This window comes from Protopterus annectens, chromosome 14.part0 (genome assembly GCF_019279795.1).
Source record: "Protopterus annectens isolate FY-2018-M chromosome 14.part0, PAN1.0, whole genome shotgun sequence".
In the NCBI taxonomy this organism is placed as follows: Eukaryota; Metazoa; Chordata; order Ceratodontiformes; family Protopteridae; genus Protopterus; species Protopterus annectens.
In genome coordinates, this window is record NC_056748.1 from 1,105,668,091 (window position 1) to 1,105,688,707 (window position 20,617).

Genomic DNA, 20,617 nt, shown 5'->3' on the forward strand with positions numbered 1-20,617 from the left:
TATATGAAGATGTGTAATGGGCAGGGGATATACAGCACCTATCAGTGAAGGCTGTACATACAGTTGTATGTGTGAGCATCTATGTGCACATATATATGTCGTTTGATTGTAGGTTGTACTGCCATGTACTAATTAGATTACACAGCTATGTATGTTTAGCAGTATGTTAGTGTGTGTATACAGTAAGGTAGACATATATGCTGACATACCTGTCCAACATATGGCTATGTAGTTATGTCAACATATGTATGTGTATATATCTTATATGTATATATATACATATGATATGCATATATGTATACATACATAGAGAGAGAGAGATGTAGGACTACATAGACAGATGCTGATAGAATATTGTAGCGACATATCTATGTAATGCACACATGCAGAGATAGATATATGTAGATACATATACATAGACAGACTGATCTGACCACCTACAGGTATGATTGTATATGCTGACCTGCAACACAGCCTGCGCCCCGTCGCCCACCCCCTCTGCGCCCCCCCCCACATCTACAGCAGAATATGTACATCAATATATATATATGTGCAAATGTATACACACATATGTACATATATATAGAAATAGACATATAGACATATCTTAATACATATATATATGTATAGAGAGAGAGAGTGAGAGAGATGTATACAGAGCTGGAGTGAGGCACATGTGTACAGATGTATTGCAACTGGTGCCTGGTGACAAAGGCACGGAGTGAACACCAGTGTCACATCCGGAGTATCATACCACAGTCCAGATCACCTACACAGGTAACCACCATATAAATGAGTGTCCGCCCACCACTGCATGTGTCAGGGGTGGTCAGGGTCAGACATGTGTACAATAGTGGCCCCAATGATAGTCACAGTGGCACACTATCCCTGGAATAGCTGCACATGGTATGTGTCCGCACACATGGTCAGTCAGGCATGGACATGTAGGTCGGTGTACCCCCCACAGCACGTAATGTATGCCATGGTATGGAACTCACACGACAGCAACAGATATGTAGAAGGACACAGTGACATGTACAACACGGTGACAATGCACCCAAACACAGTACCATTGCACAGTGACTGTCAACACCACAGAGTACACATATGCCACCCACGTACAGGTTACCACCCCCAGATGCACATATGGAGGTCACACCCATGACAGATGTCCAACAGGCATTGTACCACCGCCCACCATCCACAACCTACCTGTCTGCTGTGTGTTGTCTGTGCCACTGCAATTTAGTGCACATGTGTAGGTACGGGTTCAGACTCACAGACAGGACACACCCTGCAACAAACCACACAGTGTTACGATGCGAGACTCCCCATGTGTACATGTCACACATACCCCTGCTGCATGTCACTCAGATAGGTAATATGCCATATGTGTCACCCTGTGTAACTGTGTGACGGCAGCAGGTACCATCACACCACATGTGTCACAATTGTCAGGTTAGCAGAACAGTACGCTGCTGTAGACACGGGGCATTAGCATATTGTATAGTATTGTATTACAATGTCATGTATTGTGTTGTATTGTATTGGTATGGTGAGGTGCCTCCTGCATGGAGTGGAACCACTGGTGCTGTGCGCCAGTGTACAGGTACATACCCTGTAGTCAAGGTAGTGTAACATAGCACCTCTATATGTGTGTTTAGCGCCTGTCAGAGGGTATGTAGCATGCAACTGGGGATACCAGCAGGTCCCGTCCATGTCGTGTATTCTGCTGACCTGTGGGTGTCTCTCACCTGGATAACTGTGATGACCTTGAGGTTAGGGTCAGCAGGGATAACCATGCCTTAATACAGGGGGGGTTCCGGGTGACACCTGCACTGACCCTGTCCGCCACAATGTCGTCTAGCTGTGGTGTAGGTGAAATATGTGTAGTGTACTACCCATGGGCATAGAGGATGGTTCCTGACCAGGTCGCTAAATAGGTCAGGTAGGCCTCCTGGTCATCTGCAGTATCACGCTTGACGTCCCACTCAACATTGCCCATGTAGTCAGTGTGATGGGAAATAGATCCTTACCAGTGCTGCTCAGACATACCCTCCCTTCAGAGACTGATGCTCTGTCTTGTAGTAGCTTACATCAAGTGTAATACAATCAGTATATGGCTGGGGTTCGCCGGACAGGATGCTGTCCCTTTGTGGACAGTGTCCTGGACATATATGGGAATGCATGAGCCATGCGGTCTTGGAGATGTCTGTAGAAAGCAATTGTGTAGGGGTCAGCATTGTGTGTTGTCTCTGACACTGGCCCAGTGGGCTGTAAGGATACCATATCAGTGTTACAAAGTGTAACATCTGTATCTGTAATGTTGTGCACTGTAGCCATCTGTGCTGGTGGTGGAGGTGGGATATGTATATCCAGGGCAAGCAGGGTGTGGTCAGTCCACAGTAGTCGCCGATGTACGCCATACAGTACCTAGACACAAACCCACAGAGTGAGGAGGTGCACCTCACCTGAATTGGTGTTCTGACTGCTGGTGTCCAGTAGTATGTCGTACGTAGCCTGGCAGGTACTGTACAACAGTTGCTGGCCGAGCACTGATACCTGGCCATCTACATGTGTATCCACCAATAGACAGACAGCTGCTACATATGTGTGATATGTGGTATCATGACAGTCAAGTAGCATGTGTAGTATGTGTGCCAAGGTCTGCCAACATAGATTGCTGATACCATGTTATCTTTTTTCCCAGGTACATGGCCCACCCAAGACATGCAACCTACTCCGTGGCTGAGGATGAGGAGATACACCAGAGCCTGGTGCGGGACTATGCAACACTCTTTTCCCGCACCAGCCAGAATCAGCAGGTGAGGGCTGCACTGTGGCAGGACCTTGTCCGTCGGGTAAATGATATAGGCATGCATAATAGGACATATGAGCAGGTACGACATCACTGCAGTGATTTGATTAGACATGTCCGTCAGCGTGCGTCAGATATCCACAGGCAACAAGTTGCCACAGGTGGTGGGGTGGCTACACATCCCCCACTCACCAGACTGGAGGGACTGCTCCTGAGTGTAGTGGCTCCAGTCCACCTGCAACAACAACAGCAGCAGACATGCGTCATGATGGAGGCTGGAGCCGCACAGCAGCAGGACACTGAACGTGCAGGTAATATGTCACATGTGTAGTTGACTGTTGTGTACACTGGTAGTTAATGCATGTGTGTGGTGTGTCCTTTGTTTGTAGCTGCAACCATAGTATATAATGTGCAAGTGTGATATCCGCAATATTAGCTGCAGACCTTTGAAAGGCGACTGTGGTACTCCTGACCTGTATCATACTCAGTAATATTGGCACAGTTGTGCCCACTAACATTAGTTTCCTCCTGTCTGCAGGACCCTCCGGTATCACTGCATTGCAGCCTATCCATGCTGGTGAGTGTCTATTTACTTTACCTGTAAAGATGTTGGTAGTAATAGTACCTTTTGGCACACTTAGTGGTGCCCCTTGTATGCATGTAGGTGTGTCTGTGTCTGTGTGTCAATATCCCACATACTGAGTACTGTTCAATTGTGTGAAACTGTGTGCACGTGTGCATGTGTGCAAGTGTGCAAGTGTGCAAGTGTGCATGTGTGCATGTGTGCATGTGTGCATGTGTGCACCTGTGCATGTGTGCATGTGTGCATGTGTGCATGTGTGCATCTGTGCATGTGTGCATGTGTGCATGTGTGCACCTGTGCATGTGTGCATGTGTGCATGTGTGCATGTGTGCACCTGTGCATGTGTGCATGTGTGCATGTGTGCATGTGCATGTGTGCATGTGTGCATGTGTGCACCTGTGCATGTGTGCATGTGTGCATGTGTGCACCTGTGCATGTGTGCATGTGTGCATGTGTGCACCTGTGCATGTGTGCATGTGTGCATGTGTGCATGTGTGCATGTGTGCACCTGTGCATGTGTGCATCGCTGGTAGTGTGAAGACATTGTAAACTGTGTTTCCTGTTTCCTTCCCACAGGTTCTGTTGCTGCTCTGGTGTTATCTAGCAGGGAACCTGAGTCAGGTGCCGTGGGTACTGCTACTGATGACATTGGTGTAGTGGCACAGGACGGTATGCCAGGGTCCGCCATTGGTCAGCCAATTGACAGTACACAGCTGTCGACACCATCCATGCGCACAGTTATCCTGCCAATACACCCTTGTCACCACTGTCCCTAGGTGATGGACAGCATACAGTGGGCATTGACCAGGGTAATGTGGTATCTGCGGCACATGCTTCCCCACACAGCAGCCATGGGCATGGCCCAGAGATGGTACCACACAGACAGATGTCCAGGGGTTCTCGTGGGAGCATCCATGGGCATACTGCCCCTGGCAGACGTGCCCACAGAGGACTTACAACCTCAGCTATGTTTCGGACTGTCATGCAGGCACAGTCACGTATGGAACGGTACACCAGACAGGGTCTGAGGGAGTTGGCAGCATGTCGCACAGCCATGACCGATGGTATGCGTGACATTGCGGCCGCCATCCGTGATTTCACCGACGTCGTAGACAGACGTTGTGGGGATATATTACACCGGCTCCACAACTACATGTCCATGAGCCAGGGTGATGGTGGGCGGTTGCGTCGTCGACGTGGCCGTATGCCAGCAACAGCAGCAGCTGGCAGTCGGCATGGACGACAACAGGGCCGCGGCCGCCCCCGTAGTGCCAGCAGCAGCCCCAGCAATGCTGGGTCTGTGCTGTCATCAGACCGCCCCAGGAGACCACGTGCACGTGGCTCTGGCCAGGGCCGACAGGGCTCTGTGTCCAGTCAACGAACACCTGCTTCTGATGACAGTACCCAGTCTGGGTTGGTACCGGATACGGTCCGTAGCACCCCTGCAAGGCACAGGTACCATGTCCGTGGCCAGAGACACTGATCTGTATGACCTGGCAGGTACAGTCTGTGGCTGTCCACAAACACCAGTATATGGCAGCCATGAGGTGGAACTGTGTGCATCCATACACACATGCAAAATAACAACACCTAGGGCTACCGACATGCACACACTGCATCAACACTGCCCCACCTTCTACTGCTGTCCCTCACCAACACACATACACATACATGTCAATTGGTGGTATGGGTGGCTGACCCAGGCATACCAAGTTCACACCCTGTGCATATGATGAAACTGTGCCACCTCCTGCAGTCTGTAACAACTGTGCAGGTACAGGTTAACATGTTGCTGATGCACAGGGTAACCACATAGATGTGTAGTAATAGTATCATGTTGTGAACAGTACTGTGTGCTGATTTAATTGTGGGTATATCACAGCATGCCTGATGCAGTATTTGTGTGATTGTCATGTCCTGTTGTCTACACCCATGGTAAGTACCATAGTGTATCATCTGCACATGTTGGCATACTAGTGGTAATGATGTCAACAGCAGCCTACATACATAGGTAGCACAGGGGATGGGTAATGAATGTAGTAATACACAATGATGGACATGTAAATTGCAAGTGGCATGTTGGCCACACTAGACTCTGCAATGCAGATGTGTGAGGATGTTGATATGTGTGCAGAACTACACAACTGGTACAGGACACACAGGTGCACACTAGCACTGCATGCACACATCTCATACCATGCTAGACAGCACCAACACACATAACGAACTGTCACAGGAGGGAGAGTCCCCATATATGTCAGGGATACTGTGGTGGCAGGCCAGGGAGCATACATCCTACTAAGTATGGCACCACTGAGAGAAGGATCAGTGTCTGTTATTTGACATGTGTATTACTGCAGGTATGGGCACATGGGTTTATATCCAGTTATTGTACATCCTGACAGTACATGCATGTTCCATTACACTTGTGTGCACTGAGACTGGACCCTGGCCATCTGACCAGTGTATTTCCATGTACATGTGCATAGCGCCTGCATATGTGCAGTGTTACCTTATGGAACTGGTACAGCTTGTTTGTTGTACAATGGACTACATGGAGCCCTGTTCACTGTACCTTTGTTTGCATGCATGTTTGCTTGCAATTACCCTGGAATACCGATCACACCTGCAATGCATAGTTATAGAGCTTCTGTGGACTCCTAGTGCCATCTGTGTAGCCTACTATATGTATGGCCATGTCCCACTTGAGAGGTTGCCACTGTTTGACCTGTTCACATGTACATTGACTGTGACACAGTGCATATGACCTGCCTGACATGTGTCCACGTGAGCAGTCATATATGCTACTGCTAAGTAGTCACAGGCACTACACCTTCACACATCCATCTCCTGTTGAACTACCTGCTTTGCTAGGGACAGCCTGCACCTGTCACCCTGGCCTATCAGATATTGGCAAAGCCTCTTGCTACCCCATAGTGCCTATGTTAGGCAGGGCTCACATGACAAACCCACCTTCATAGGTATCACAAGGGATAAGACACTAAGAGCAATGCTACCCAACGCCAGATGTCTAAACCTCCAGATGCATGCAACCAAAACACTCCTTTGCATGGGAAACATCGATATGTGTGCAGTAACAGATGCCTGGTTCAGGGCTACTGAGAGCACACCAGCACTACCGCGTGTAACCCCGTTCATTTCTTTGATACACTCACCACGGCCATTGCCGAGGGAAGGTGGTTCACACAGCCTACCTGGACCTTGCAAACGCCTTCAACAATACCCCACTTGGGCATTCTAGGAAGCTCACCAGCTTAAATATAAGCCCCTATGTCACTAGATGGATTGCACAGTGGCTCAAGAACAGAACCCACATGGTTAGCATTGCTGGAGCCATGCCAGACCCCATAACAGTTACAGGTTGTGTCCCAGAAGGCTCAGTCCTGGGACCCTCTTGTTAAGTACATATTTATTGGAGGTACATGCCAACACGGATGAACTGTGGCTGTCCAAATATGCAGATGACTGCAAACTGGACACCATAATCGACTCCCCAGCTGACACAAGCATCTTCCAAAGGGGCATCATAGCAACAGACAACTTGTGCCAGAGCCATGGCCGTCTGCTGAACAGTGTGTAGAAGGGGAATGTGCATCCTGTAGTCTGTTCACCTAGTTACCAAAAGGGACATTGTCCCCACACACACTAACCCCCCTCAGCCAAAAACACACACTTGCCAATTGCAGGATTCAAACCCTTCTCTGACTGTTATGACACGTGAGACAGGCGCATTAGCTGAGCATGCTATTTGCATTACTGGGGGGTTTCTCTTCCCCTGCTATACTTATAGAGTGCTGACATCATCAGTGTTTAGAAAAGGGAATGGGCATCCTGTAGTGTCCTATCCTATTTGCCAAAAGGGACACTTCCCTCACACACTAACCCCTCTCAGACAGACACACACACTTGCCATTCACAGGAATCAAACCCCTACCTAGCTATGTTATGACACTTGAGACGGACGCATTAGCAGAGCGCGCTATTCGCATTACTGGGAGGTTTCTTTTCTCCTGCTCTACTTATAGGGTGCTGACATCATCAGTGTTTAGCAAAGGGGAGGGGCATCCTGTAGTCTGTTCACCCAGTTTCCAAAAGGGGGATTTCCAGCACCCACTAACCCCCCTCAGACAAACACACACACTTGCCATTCACAGGAATCAAACCCCTACCTAGCTATGTTATGACACTTGAGACGGACGCATTAGCAGAGCGCGCTATTCGCATTACTGGGAGGTTTCCTTTCTCCTGCTCTACTTATAGGGTGCTGACATCATCAGTGTTTAGCAAAGGGGAGGGCATCCTGTAGTCTGTTCACCCAGTTTCCAAAAGGGACATTTCCAGCACACACTAACCCCCCTCAGACAAACACACACACTTGCCATTCACAGGAATCAAACCCCTACCTAGCTATGTTATGACACTTGAGACGGACGCATTAGCAGAGCGCGCTATTCGCATTACTGGGAGGTTTTCTTTCTCCTGCTCTACTTATAGGGTGCTGACATCATCGGTGTTTAGCAAAGGGGAGGGGCATCCTGTAGTCTGTTCACCTAGTTTCCAAAGGGACATTTCTCACACACTAACCCCTCTCAGACAAACACACACACTTGCCATTCACAGGAATCAAACCCCTACCTAGCTATGTTATGACACTTGAGACGGACGCATTAGCAGAGCGCACTATTCGCATTACTGGGAGGTTTCCTTTCTCCTGCTCTACTTATAGGGTGCTGACATCATCGGTGTTTAGCAAAGGGGAGGGGCATCCTGTAGTCTGTTCACCTAGTTTCCAAAAGGGACATTTCCCTCACATACTAACCCCCCTCAGACAAACACACACACTTGCCATTCACAGGAATCAAACCCCTACCTAGCTATGTTATAACACTTGAGACGGACGCATTAGCAGAGTGCGCTATTCGCATTACTGGGAGGTTTCCTTTCTCCTGCTCTACTTATAGGGTGCTGACATCATCGGTGTTTAGAAAGGGAATGTGCATCCTGCAGTGTCTTTTCCTATTTGCCAAAAGGGACATTTCCCTCACACAGACTTACACACACTGAGCACTTGCAGGATTAGAACCCCTATCTAACTATGTCATGACACTTGAGACGGACGCATTAGCGGAGCGCGCTATTCGGATTACTGGGAAGTTTCATTTCTCCTGTTGTACTTCTAGGGTGCTGACATCATCTGTGTTTGGAAAGGGGAATGTGCATCCTGTGGGGAAGCAAACACCAAGCACACTATGGCTAAGCTGTCATTCCCTAGGGCAAACAGCCTAGTGTTGACCTCTACACCATTATGTTTAATTGTCAAATGCACATTATTTGTTGCTGATAGACTGTTTGCATATCTTTATTGCCATAGCATTCCCTGTTGGTATGAACAACCTCTGCATCTGTGGAAACTGTTTGCATATGGGAGGGATCCACTATATCACGTATGTCTCTGTAGTCATTTAACTGTGTGCACTGGGCAGACTGCTGTAATGTGGTTGGTTCCTGGCATAACACATAACAATACCAGATATGTGTGTCCCACTGCTAAACCAAGATTTGGACTAAGTGCGTGAGCATGCCCAGTTCAGCCTTCCCATGGCATGTTGTCAAAGTGTGTGAGCATGCCCAGTGTGATTATTCCATATGTTGGACTCTGCAGACCGCCACATTTGTGGATGTGTGTGATCTTCACAAACTAAGTATGTGAGCATGCCCAGTTCAGCCTTCCCATGGCATGTTGTCAAAGTGTGTGAGCATGCCAAGTGTGAGCATTCCATATGTTGGACTCTGCAGCCCACCACATTTGTGGATGTGTGTGAACTTCACAAACTATCACCCGTTCATGGTTGTGGGTTGTGTGTCATGTTGTGTAGTTACTGTACAACTGCTTTGTGTGTGAACACAACAGGATTATACTGTGCCTGCAGTGTTTGCATGGGATACTTTGCATGTAGTCGTCAACATCCTTTCACACTGACCTAACACTGTAGTACTGTATAGTGTACTGGCAGTACTTTGACTGTGGTGGACAGTAACCTGGGCTTTACTGCTATCACTGCTTTACATTTTGATAGTGGGCACAACAGCCTGGTTGGGGCCAGTTGTGTACATCTGACCATGTTGCATTCTGTTCAGATATGCACTACTTACACCAGGCTTGCCCAACATTGTTAGTGTATCCCACAACATAGGTGTACAATTGCAAACACTAGCGATGTGCCCTAGTCCATGGCTAATGCAAGTTGGAGAGTGTGTTTGTCCTTCAACACACATTGTAAGGAGTTTGCCATGACATATGTCATGGTTAGTATACTGTGCCTCTGTCTACCTGTGACATGACAGTGATACCCAGGATAAACCTACCATCTCCGTCCACCCATCAGGATTCCTATTGAGGAAGATTGATAAGTGACTCTATGGGTAGCCTGTGCTGAGGGTTCACTCATGGGTGGGAGTGGCTTCTGTGTTATGGATCACACAGTACAGCCTGTCCTATGTAAGTCAGTGCTGGGGTTCAGGTCTGTCATGTGCATAGCTCACTGCCATTCAGATTGTACTATGTGCAGCATTTTTATTGATGCCAGCAACACAGGCAACACATGGCATGTGTGTAGGCTGATTGATACTCCTGATGAGGTACTGTTGGGGACTTTACAGTTGATGGAGGTGTCTGCTGAGGTACATCCCACAGGGGCTATTGTAGTCGATTGTACCACTGATGCAGGAGGACTGCAGAGCCACAATGACCTCCCCTTATGTAGATCTGACAGCCTTCATGATTAGGTGGGTATATGGTATGTTTCTGTAAACACTACAGCACATGTTTGTCCAGTGCAGGATATCTATCACCCTGTGTCCCCAGGTCTCTCATTACATGTTAACTACATAATGGGTTAACACCTATGTGGTAATTGGTGGGCACTTACTGTATATCCACGGGGGTTGACTATACACATTTCTGCACTTAGCTTGCTGACATAGCTATGGCACCAGTTGTCTGTTTCTATGTGGCCCTTTTGTGGGATGCATGTGTCAGCTGGTGGATCATATGTGGTGAGCGGTTTGTAGTCCTCTGCAAACATGTTAGGACACAGTCCTTCCATGTTTGCCTGTACCTATGGGACATATATACCAGACGAGGGAGATACCAGGTCCAAGCCTTGTGGGATGCCAGTTATATCTGGTTTGTAGTCTGACATGGCTGAAGCATGTCTGACCATGTCTGTTCTGTCCTTGGTCTGGTTTGCAACCTCTCTACTGACATGTGGGTTTATATTTACACTGGTGAGCCTATCTATACTGAACATGTAGGGTATTGTATAGAAGCCTTTGCAAGGTCCAGATACACTGTGTGGAGCACATTGCCCTCATCAATGACCTTAATGACTGTTTCAATTGAGTCCAACATGGTTAGGGGCAGGATCTGCACTTGAGGAGGCCACACTGGGTTGGGTCCGGTGTCAGTAGGTCCCCAACATCCATATGTCTGTGGTACATGCTGCTCCTTTCCATAGCTGTGCAATCTGGGCTTCTCAGGATTCTGGGGTAGTACTGTTCAGTATCCATTCAGGCAACACCTTTGTTGAGAAGGACCACTGTTGTTGTACACTGCTCTTTGGGTACATATTCTGTGGTATGGCTGACATTGAGCAGTAGTGTGGTTTGGCATTCCATTCATCTTAGACTCCATGTTGCACTACGCCCAGGTCACCATCTCATACCATTGCTGCTGTGTGTTTTGCTTTGGAGATGTTGTCTGTTACCTCAGCATCTGCTATGTCAGGGGCCAGCAGTCTGCTGGGATAGATATTCTGCATACATGGGGGTGTGGGGTTTGCACTGCACCTGTCGGGATGTATGTTGGCAATATGTGTGTGTGTTTGTGGTATTTGTGTGATTCAGGGCATATCTGTGAATTCACAACATGGCTCCTACCATCAGTTGTGTAAGCCTTGGGATTATCCTTCATGTCCTGTACAATTTGTATCTACATAGGTTCATAGGTTCATACTAGGCTATCCACCCTGGGCATTTGTTAGGCTAGCCAGAGTGTGTGTGGCTTTTGAGACCCCTTGCTATCTGGATATTACGGCCATGTATTATTTGCTTAGCTGTGCCTCTGTCTGGACATGACACAGTGAAGACCCCACTGTAACTCTACAATCATCCATCCACTTGGCAAGATTCCTGTTGAACAGTGTCAGTGAGGGCTCTGCCTAACATGGGGTGGGATTCTGGTCCAGGGTGTGTGGAGCCTCTGGATTATGTATCTGTCCCACCGGCACATCCTATTTCATTATGTGTTGGGGTTGACATCTCTCACTCGCAGCTCCAATGGATATGTGTTGTCTGGGGTGGAGCATGTCCATTACTCCTGTGTTGGGCATGGCCTCCTACAACAGGCATGCAATGCCTCTGTGTGGGCAGTCTGCGACTGGAGTCAGCTGGGGTGTCTACAGCCTAGCAGCATATGACATATATGTATGACACTTTATCCTCTTGGTGAGGTACCTTTGCAGTCTTCCTAACTGCTGCAGGTGTCAGGTAAGGTAGATCCCATATGAGGCATTGTACTGGATTATGGGTGTGATTGGGATAAAGTATAGGGGCACAGTGACCTCTGTTGCCATAGATGTGACTCCTTTCCTAATACAGTGTCACATGTAGACAGTCTTCCTAGCCACATTGGCAATGTGGGTGTCACATAACAGGTTACTGTTCACTTGTGTCCCTTGGTCCCTGGTTACTCCTTCCATACATAATGGTTTACCACCTATGTGGTATTTCGTGGTACCTTGTTTGGTATTTGGTGGGACATTCATACTGTCCAGTGTCTTCAGGACGGTTGGGGGGGGGGGTTATTGTGTGTGAGAGTGCGGTCTGTAGCATACTACAGACTGCACAGCAGTCTTGCCTACAGTTAGTTGCACGTGGGTGAACTCCACTGCCTTGTGCATTGTCAGTTACCTGGACGTATGGGTGTCTGTGCTGCCTATGGTTACTCACCTCCTTTTTTGTAGTGTTCCAGGTTTTGGGGCCATGACACATGGTACATGATATAACCTGGTAGTGCTGGTGTGCTGTCAGGAGCCTTGCAGCAGGTTTCTGTCACTGCACAGACATCGATGTTCTCTATTCTGGGGATGGCCTCAGGAGCATGCATATTGGGGTGTACACATCTGGCATCAGTCAGCATTTCCCTTATGTTTCTTCCCACTTATGTTTTCTCGGGTGGTGGGTCAGTCTTTTCAGCCTTGCCTACAAAAGGCTGTGTGGAGGGGGCCAAGGCCTTATCCACTATTCAGACGCCCAGGGGTAACGGGTGCAGGCCATCCCAAGGGCAGCTGCATGGCTTGTCAAGCATGACATCCCAAGCTGACAGACATTGGATCCCCTTGGAATGACACCAGTAAGTGTGCTACTTGCTATGACTGATCATTCCATGTTTCTACTGTGGCATTATTCTTGGTAAGGGTAGGTTGCTGCAAACGGTGAGTGTCATACCAGCCTGGACTACATAATCGGATAGCTCATCTGTGTCTCTTTACATGTAGTCTAGGGCAGTACATCTCGGGTCATTCACACCAGCATGGACTATGACTGCATCATATATCTATTTGCTTTGGAGTGACCTTCATATTTCTGTTATGTGGCATATTGTGGCGGCCTGCAGGCAGCTTACTGTACCCTTTCCTTTGTTTAGTCTGCTGTGCGGGACAGCAGTGTGTCTGACTATGGAGTCACCTATTACAACTGTATCAGGCATGTTGTTTCTCCTTCTGGCCTGTGACTGTTTGGCACACCAGCTTTGTGTGCTATGTGTTGCATGTGCTATGTTTGGAGGCTGTTTCATTGGGTGTCTGCTTTATTGGCCTCTGTTGGTGTGCTGTGTGTGTGATTTCTGCCTCCGGGAATGTATTTCTGTGTTTATGTGTTTGGTTTGCAGTTGTGATAGGTCTATGTGGGTATGTGTTTGTGGTGTGTGTGGTTACCTTCTCCTACTGACTTGTTTTGGGTGTACTGATTTGGGGAGCTCTGCCTCCGGTTTGGATGGATGGTTGCATCTCTCACATATATTTGTATTTCTTGGGTGGAGTTGGTGGTTGTCTGTGTACTTGGGGCAGGTGTAACATTGCCTCAGGATTCACAGATTCCACTTGTTGTGCCTGGCCTTACTGGATTGCATGTGTGGACAGATTATATTGCCATACTACTGATCAGTAATTACGTCATTGTTCATGCTTGCTCTATCATGTAGTAGCTTCCTCTTTCTCTTGCATGTTTTGGTTATGGCTGGTGTCCACCATGCCAGATTTAGGCACTGTGTCTTGTTTTAATTTGGGACTGCATAATCCAAGCATTCCTGGCAGTGTTCATGGAATAGCTGTCTTACAGGTTCTGAGGTGGCCCATATTTTGCACCTGCAGGACCTTTCATGGATTCCACATCATTTTGGAGGTGTGCAAATAATGCTTAGCACATGTTTTCCACTGTGATTTCCCGGACAGGGACTGTGGTCAGGATTTGTATATCCAGTGTGATTACTATATGGTCTGGTGTTACCAGTGTGCAATACACTTCTCATCTTGACATCCCGTACCCATGTTGCTGATTATCACATCCAGTATGCTTGCCCCTCTTGTGGGTGTGCTATGTTGTTCCTGGGCCTTTTGGTTTGTAGATTCAATGACCTTTTGTCCTACACTGTTGCAGCTGGTATAATGCTCCCAGTCTATGTGTCTGGGTATTTGCAGTCACCCAAAATAATGTGGTTTGGAGGACTTGATATATTCATGTATTCCAGCATGGGCGTGATGCAGTTCCTGGTGTTGGGCCAGTACTCTGTAGCAGGCTATACACTGGTGGGCGGTTTTAGCCACTGTTACTTGAGCATGGCTAGTCCATGCTGCTTTTTGTGGTGGTACCAACATGGGGGTGTGGTTATCCTTGACAATTCTTGCTGGTCGCCCTCCTTTTGTAGCTTGTTCCAAGTGTTGAGGATGTACAGCACAGTATGAGGTGTAACCTGGTAGTGTTAGGGTGCTGTTGTGAGCCTTGCCTCAGTATTCTGTTACAGCACAGTTATCAACATTCTCCATACTGGGTGGGCTTAGTCTGCATGCATCTTGCTGTTTGACCTTATCCCTTATCTGATTCTTATCCCTTCTGGTACCTATGGAGATAGGTTTGTGTTTTGTGCCTTCCTATTCAGGGCACACTGTGCATGACAACAGCCTTTGCCAGTATCCATACGGCCTGCACTGATAGGTGCATGCCAGTCCTGGCAGGTGGTGCATCATGTCATGCTCAGCATGTCATCCCAGACTGGCACACAGTTCGTCCCCTTTGCCTAACTGCATTACTTCAGTAATTGTTGCACTTCATCATCTCGTTGTCCTGTTGTGGCATGCTGCTTGTTGAGGGTAGGATGTTAGACGGGGTCCTCAGGTGTGCATATGGTACTTGGTGTTACATTACTTGACACACAGCATTCATGCCTCAGGTGGTGCTGCAGGGCTGCCTCTGTCGGATGCACATATTACACTTCCCTGTACATGTTTGTGAGCAGGTTGTGTCACATTAGGCATCCCTGTTACTATATGGTGAGTCGGAGAGGGGTATCATTCCCAAGGTTCCTACTGAGCCAATGTATGTGCTATCGTTGCCTCTTTGCCAAAGCCAGGGCATACTGGGCACGCCTCCTTCTGCCTACTGGGGCAGGCTCAGGTTGTTCCTCCTCCGAGTCACGCTGTGCCTGTGGTGGCCTTGGCGATGGTGGGGGGCTGTTTGGCCCAGCCCTATGGTGGTCCTGCTGCAGCTGTTTTCGCATGATCATATTATGTAGCATAGCACATACCATGACAATTTGGGTACATGTAGTTGGTGTGTACTGCAAGGCTCCACCAGATGTGTCCAGACACCGGAACCGTGACTTGAGCAGCCCAAACACACGCTCTATTACATTACGTGTTTGTGCGTGTGCCTCATTATGGCGTTCCTGTTCAGGTGTGTGTGCATTTCTGATGGGTGTCATCAGCCACGGCTCCAGTGCATATCCTGCATCCCCACTAGGTGTCCGTGTGGGATGTCCCCATTGGCAAATGTCTGGTACAGCTCGTCAAATGCCAGATGTGGGAATCATGGTAGCTCCCAGGACAGCGGGCACACACATTCATTATTATGCCCTGGGCATCACACACGACCTGGCAGTTGATGGAGGAGGAGCCCTTGTGGTTTATGTAGGCCCTACCCGGCTCTCCTGCTGGTGCTTTGATGCGTATGTGCGTGCAGTCTATGGCACCCAGTACCTCAGGGTATTCCGCTATTTGCTGGAAGAGACGCATGTTGCTGGCCAATACCTCACGGGCATTGGGGAAGTATACATGATCACCGACATGTGCTGACATGGCATCCAGGAACTGGTGCAGTACCCTGGAAGCTGATGCCTGTGATATCCCCATCATATCACCAGTTGGTCTCTGGAAGGTACCTGTTGCTAGTATTCTTAGGCCAACACATACCTTGTTTTCCACTGGGATGGGTTCCCCTCTGTTGGTTCTGTGTGTGAGGCGTGGCCTGCACAGCTCCACTATTTGCTGCAGGAGGTCTCTGTCCACTCTATAGCGCTCTACTATCTCCAGCTCATGTAACCCGTGGTAGGTGACCCTGGGCCTGTACACTCTTCTCCGTCTCCTCACTGTGGGTTGCCTGGCACCATCTGCATTGTCACCACCCTCAGCAAGTCGCCTATGTCTCATTATGACAGCTATGGCAGCCCCTAACATTTCTGCTCTGAGTTCAGCTTTTTCAGTTTTCACTTCTGATAACTTAACTCCTGTCTTGCAGTGTCTCTTGAGAGAAACATTCTGCACTGCTGTTTGCAGAGTTTTAAGTGCTGGGCTGGCCTAGTATTCTGCCTGTGTAATTGCCTGCATCTAATTGTTTTCACCTGCTAGCTCCAGCAGTATTCCCTGCTAACTTCCTAGTACATCTGTTGTTTCCTTTTTCCTTTCTGTTTCCTCAGGGTGGAGCCGTGTGCAAACCAGCAGAAACACGCTCACAGTGGCTTACACGCGCGCACACATACTTACACAGTTTTGGATCTGCTTATTCAGTTTTAAACGCGTGCACGCCCGCGCAAACGGTGTTAAACAGCTCCCAACACGCTCCCACATGCTTAGTCTGCCTTACACGCGCGCACACTGCCTTACACGCGCGCACACCGTCTTACTCGCTTCAAAGGCGCTGCGCATACACGTCCAACAAGAAACTTTGGTGTAGGCAACAGTGTACACCTTCCATTTCTTGGCTTTCTCATGTTTACTTGGGGGCACACCTCCTTCCTTGATACCTCTCTGACATCTGTCATGTAACTCTACCTTCCAATGACTTCTATCCCTTTCTGCCATTCCCCCCTGTGATGTCACCTATCTCCTACTCTGTTCCTCCCCCTTCTGTAACTCTTACACTACTCAGACTGTGCTCATTTACTATGTGACAGTGGTATTCAGTATCCTTACCCTAATTTGCATCAGATTGCCTACTAATGCTTAGTTACATCTCTTAGACTTGGCTTCCCCCCTTGGCAACCACTACACGGTGGCCATGTTGGTTTTCCTATGCTGGTCCCTCCATTGACATTCCATATATTGCATAAAACCTACATTTGTAGGTTTAAAACCTTCGTTTTCATGTTTTATGCAGCGCAGCCCGTTTGCGTGGGGCTGCGCTGGGTTTACACATCGGCAATTGCCGAAAAAAAAAATATATATTTTTCAAATTTTTGCATGGGGTTGCATTGCCAATGGCCACATATTTGGCCATTGGCATGCTGCCTATAACATATGCACCCTTTATTTGGGGCTGACATGGCTCCATTGCCGTGTTTGCAGAAACGTACTCAGTTGTCAACTGAGTACATTTCTGCAGCTAACACGGCTCTTACACGGGCTGTTCTTGGCTTCCTGGATCGCTAATCAGCCTCATTTGCATGCTATTCGGCTGCAAGTGGGCTGATTAGCTTAGCCACGCCCACTCCGTGTAAGAGCCGTGTTAGACTAACTCTTACACGGACTTTGGGCTGTTCCTGGATCGCGAAGGCTACATGGAGTCTTACACTACTCTTAGACTCCGTGTTAGCCTTCGTGAATCCGGCCCATTGACTTTCGTACAACTTGAGAGTTAGTGATAACTTATTTTCATATCTTAATGCAAGCAGGTACCAATTTTAAGAAAGAATACTATGACAAAAATGGGTGCCTATTAAGTCAGCGAGCGCACTAAATTGTGAATGCTTAATCAAACTGACTTATCCAAAATGACAAAATCTCGAAAGCACAGAACAGCGATTTTTTTCCTAGGGAAAAAAATCACTGGGCCATTTTCGGGACTTTGCCATTCCCTCCACTGTGGTGTGATCTCAGAGTTGGTATATTTAAGTAGGGGGGTGTGGGGAGCACAGCCTCCCACATCGGGTGGTGTGGGGCGAAGCCCCCCCACTTTATTTTGTGTGTGGGGGGGTTGTTAATGGATCAGCAATTTTTTTCCCTGTAAAAAAAAAATCGCTGATCTGTTTAGTTTGACATTTTGTTTTTTTGGCATTAGTGGGTCGATTATATAGCGTTCGCAATTTAGTGCATTCACTTATATAATATAGACTCAGAAAAAAATACCATAAAAATAAAAACCCAGAACACTGAATTCAGAATCATATAATATACCGCCATGTCAAATTATTGTGAAACAAAACCATGGCAAACAAAATGTGCAATGCAAGAGGCTAAATCCCCAAGTACGCATTAATGTGAGGCTCTACACCATCCAAACTCTGACTACATAAACCCTCTGCTCATTCTATAACTGTAAATAGTAAAATATGGAACAACTGTGTTGCACGTGTCGAGTGAACATTGACAGTAGCAAGTTGTGGCTCAATGCCTTTAGACACAGGATGCATGAGAGCATAGCCCCAGGGTAATACATATTTTAAGTTATCTAATTCATTTGAATAGGTTAATTGATTTTCTTCTATTTCATAATAATTTCACATTGCAGTATATTCCACAGTTTTATATTTATTTTTAAGAATTCAACATTTTGTTTTTGTTTTAATGGCATTCTAGCATTATATACCTTAGTTCATACAACTCTGTGTAGAAAATTTCATGTTATTTGAAGCCGGATAAACAAAACAAAAATGGAAATCAGTGTTTAGTATCAAAACTAGATTTTTTTTTTGTAAATAGGTGTTATGCAAAATTATGACTTTTACATTTTACTATGGGAAAAAAAAAGATTTTATTCTTACTTTGATATGATGGGAAGATCTTAACAGTGAGGAAAAGGCAGGCAAATAAATATATTTAGAGTTTCAAAATATCTGAGAATGTTCACTGTATAAAAACCTTTCCCCCCACAGGATACTCTAAGTTTAAATTGGATGTATTTTTCTTTCCTTTGTGACAGTGTGACTTTCCTTAATGCCTTCTCTCCCCCCAATCTGTAGAGTATGGATTTGCAGCTTCACCCAGGTGTGTATAACCCTCTTTAGCTAAGATGACTAAGGCCCCCATAGGCTGGTGATGGTTCTATGCTATGGGAGGAGAATGAGCCTGAGAGCAAACATTAGCTCTCGATAGGGAAGCTTGGTAGACTGGCTGTCAGCACTGCCATTTTGTCTGTGCTTGCTATCTGACCATGGGCTGTGTGTGTCTACAATGCCCTCTTTGGAACAGATGTCCTTGCCTTCGTGGTTCATAGCTTTATAGGTCCCTAGTCACTGAGCTAGCTGTCCAGAAGGATGTTTTGAGCCTAGCCAGTTTCCCTTCCAAAGTGAGATTCAAACTCTGTACCTTGTGTTTGAACAGTAAGCAACTTAACCATTAAATAAACCTACAACAGCTAAAAAATGAATAAGGGAATCAAATCCTGTACCACAGGGACTACACTCACAGCCTTAGTGTTCTACTCCAAATTTCTACGTCAAAGGCAAGTATACTACCTGTTAAGTTACTGAGACTACTCATGTTCTTATGAGCCCTTCCCCTTCCTGAGACAGATATACCAGCAATTCTCCTGTTCTCATCAAACAGTCTAATACCATGAGAATTCTGAACGTGTCATCATCTTTTCCCCCAACAAAAGGTGAGTAGGCCATATCTTTACTACTCTCCATGCCCCTTGCTTACTCTAAGACGTACCTAAGCCACCAATTAATCCAGGGTCACAGACATGGCCTTACCTCTATATATACCACTGGAATAGTGGACATATTAAAGCTTTTGATACTAGCATTGAAAAATGCACAACTTATCCTGCGAGAGTGGAATCCTATTACTGAGCTAATGATATTCAATATTACTGGAGAGTTCCAGTGTTGTTAAGCATACTCTAAGCCAAACCACACATAATGTAAGGCATCTTGGTAGCATCAATTAAATTATCTGAAAAAAATCATTCAAGGATATTTGGAGATTGTCTACACCTTATAGAAGCATTTGACTATGATAAATTTTGTAACTGCATAACTTTTTTGAGATCTGTATGAGACTTGAAGATACATAGCCTAAATACTGCCATCTTGGAGAAAGGTATGCAGAAGTTAAGAGGCTGGTCTAATTGTGGCACACATTGTGAAAACATGCAAAGGAAACTGCGCTATAAGGAAGATCTGATTTCTAACTGTGCAGCCTGAACCATGGTATGGGCTAAGATGTTGGAGCAGCAGCTCTGGGTAACAATATGTAGGGAATGTCAACCAACAGTGTAGCAACTGCCTCATGTACACAAACAACCTTCTCCTCTTACCTCTCAACCCTCAGACTTGCAAGAGATGCACTTATATCTCCAAATTGGAAGCCATGCAGTGTCCAGCCAAGACCGGAGTAGCCGAACTAAAGGGGAAGGTCAACACCTGCACCACACCACATGGATCACATAGCCCTGCAGAACACCCACCATCACAGCTCTCACATAAAACACAAACCACACATCCTCCTTTGCAGAGGCTCTCAATAGAAATCTACCCAAACAGCAGAGACCTCCAAGGCAGAAACGCACTCGACCACCCCAACACAGCACAAACAAGACACATAGCTCACCTACACAGTGTGCCCCTCAATCTAAGCCCGTAAGACAAAACAGCTTGCCCAGTACACTTATCATAGGTGACTTAATAGTGAGGCACATTGACC